Here is a 3,040-nt window from a genome sequence, read left to right as displayed (position 1 = left end):
CTGCGGCAGCCAGGGGCCAACGCCGGCCAGTCTGCGGCAGCCAGGGGCCAACGCCGGCCCGTCTGCGGCAGCCAGGGGCCAACGCCGGCCCGTCTGCGGCAGCCAGGGCAGACGCTGGCTGCTGATTTATTGAACGTTTTAATTGGTGTAATTGACGCTGACATGAGGAGTTTACAGCATATTTCATTAAGCAGCGGATGACGTTCTAGGTGGTGGAATACATTTGTAATCCCTCCTTTTGCAGCAATGGTTTTGTGGCACATCTTAAAAATTAGCTCCTTTTTTTCTACGTCCTTGGTGTGAAATCCAAACCACTGCCGTATATCGGCCAACTCAAACACCTGCTGTCACCATATTTAGTTTGCTGGTTGCTGTAGTGTGGGAGAAAATCCTGTTTGGATGAGGGATTTATGATGCATTCAAGATGTGTGGGAAAAATAAAACCCTAAGTGAAATAGATGCAGACAGCTTAATGTTGTAATATGACTTTTGACTCGGTGGATAGTCATTTTAACTCCATCGCAGCATCTTAAAACTCAAGATAGATCGAGTATATTCGATATATCAGCAACCTCTATGTCAAGCAGCTCTTTTATAGAGAAAAACATCAGAGGATGAAATACAGAGATACGGATAAACATGACTGGGTTCAACCAGGGGTGAGAAAAACAAATGAAGCTTCAGGTTGATATTTGGAAAAAAACAAGATCTTTTAGAAAAACATTATTTTCCTCATTAATAAAAACAAAACAGATTTTCATCTTAGATCACCTCATCAGAAAAAGGAACCAAATGTTTACATACTAATGGAGCCACACCTGTCCATTATTTTCCAATTAATATAAACCTTACATGAGATTATTTCTGAGGATATTTTATTTGTGTGGGATTGTTGTTGTCGTTTTACATGTTTGTGTTTATAATAGACATTTTTTCTCTTTCTGAGAGACCAAGAACTGCAGGATCAGGGATATTTTTGTTTGTCAGCTGCATGTTTCCCTATTTTTCACAGGGAGATGAAAAAATAAAAACCCTTTATAAATAACCTCACATTTTGGTCAATAAAAATACCTTCAAAATGAATAATCTAAAAAGATACTTTTAGTAAGTTAACATTAAAAAAGCAAAACATTTTTTATATAAAAGAAACAAATGATTTTGCTCATTTTAAATAAACTGCAAATAGAAATTATAAAAAATGTATGAATTAAAATACATGAATAAATGAATAAAAATTTATATTTTTGCTGCAAGAAGGTATTTATTTCAGCAAATGTTTTTGAGTCTGTACCTTTACTCTTGGTAATAATTCAATTATAAATTTCATTATTGTTACAATTATCGTTTGGTGAAGTTTGAATATTTTCAGGTTTGTTTTTGAGTTTTAAAGGAAAAGTCGCTCATATTCAGAATCCAAACTTCTGAAAGTTCTTTAAATCTGAAATGATTCCATCCTGTTTAATAAATGATCAGTGTTTTTAATTCAGAGTAATTTTCATGTGAATGTGCTTTACTGGAGGCATCCATGTTTGTCAAAGAACACTACTGCCACCTACTGGTTAGTGACATTGTCACGGTGCGGTATCGGCTGTTGATCAAGTCCCAGTGCTGTATCTGGTGTTTGTCACAACGCGCTATTATCCAAGTCATCTTGAAAACATTCTTCTTCCAAATGTTGGCTACATATTACGGGTTTTTTCTCTGGCCAGAAGTTCGATGGCAAATCCTCCCTCTTCAAGTTGGCGATCCAACGACCAACCCGTCCGTGGAGGATCAGGAATCAGAAAGGTGGAATAACTCTTTTTTTTCCACTTTTACCCGATGTATTCCAGCTTCCAGCTGCCATGCACGTGGGCATTGTCAGTTTCACTATAGCTCTGGTGAATTTCAATGGTGAAGTCCTCTGGAAATCTTCAATAATTGACTCCCGGACTCAGTGATTGCCAAAATTTTTAGTTTTTTGTTTTACTGATTAACACTAAATGCATTCAAAATCGTCAACGTGTTAGTTTTAGGTATAACTAAAATCCATTGATTATTCTTTGCTGATTGAGCTTTTCCTTTCAACAATCGATTAATAAGAATTTGGTTTTAACATCTTTACAGTCCCGAGTTCCAAATATGGTTAAACTCTTTTTTTATTTTCTATATAGAAATTTAAAAACAATAACTGCCTAAGAGTTGAAAGATTATTATTCCTATTTTAAAGTGTAGTTCAAATCTAAGCACTCCAGATTTTTTTTTTTATGGATTATCTACTAATTCGGACTTGACTTAAGGACGTACTGATCAAATAAAAACTCTTTCAAGATAAACCAATAGAAATACAATAAAGTTTGGTGTTTTAATGCTGTTGTAAATCTAGCAGGTTGATTTCTAACGAGTCAAACTGACAACTATAAAAAGGAACTCTGTCAAGGTTAGAGGACTGCGACTAATCACAACTAAAAGTCCACCTTAAATTAAATTTACAACAGTCAAATTTAAATAAATATTTTTAAAACGCAATAAAATAGCACGCATCCCAGCCCGTGCAGGGCTGTGATTTTTTTTTAATACTGTTTTAATTTAATCTTTTGAGGTTGCGTTAAAACTGCGCGTCAGGAAAGAAGCTATGGCGCATTAGCAGCTAACGGCTAAAACAAACTCAAACTACAATCCGAGGACTGGACACTCCAACCGGGAGCCACAAAACATATTTATTCAAATATGTAGAAATTCATAAAATCCAGATTTAGTGTTTTATAGCAAAGAGTTTGGCCTTCGTATGGATTTGACTCTTTCAAGCTTTACAAATCCACAACAGTTAGCCGTTAGCTCCGAGCTAACGTGCCAACCGCGGGGCTTTCAGCCGACAGGGAGCTTTTCAAAGTCCGATAAACATACCTGAAATCCTGCGTTACTTTACGTTCAATTATCTTCGTTCGATGAATCGACGATTTTCTTCTAAATTAGCTGGAGATATCCTGAAATATTTTTTTCTCTATTGTGTTTCTTCTTCCTTTAAACCAACATGGTCGCATCCTCTTCCTCGATGAAT

General features: G+C 36.2%; 1 protein-coding gene across 2 annotated transcripts in view; it reads right to left on the bottom strand.

The window, feature by feature from the left end:
* Positions 1 to 3,040, bottom strand: part of LOC107095522 (probable ATP-dependent RNA helicase ddx6) — a 21,573-nt gene extending 18,533 nt beyond the window's left edge. For both annotated transcript variants that reach the window (XM_015391655.1, XM_015391654.1), the window contains exon 1: positions 2,887 to 3,040. The gene's annotated coding sequence lies outside the window, so the exon portion shown is untranslated. The remainder of the gene's footprint in view (positions 1 to 2,886) is intronic.

The sequence above is a fragment of the Cyprinodon variegatus genome, unplaced genomic scaffold (assembly GCF_000732505.1).
Source record: "Cyprinodon variegatus isolate N-32 unplaced genomic scaffold, C_variegatus-1.0 Scaffold553, whole genome shotgun sequence".
NCBI lineage: Eukaryota > Metazoa > Chordata > Actinopteri > Cyprinodontiformes > Cyprinodontidae > Cyprinodon > Cyprinodon variegatus.
Note: the sequence above shows the minus strand (reverse complement) of the source record. Positions and strands in the feature narration are given on the sequence as shown.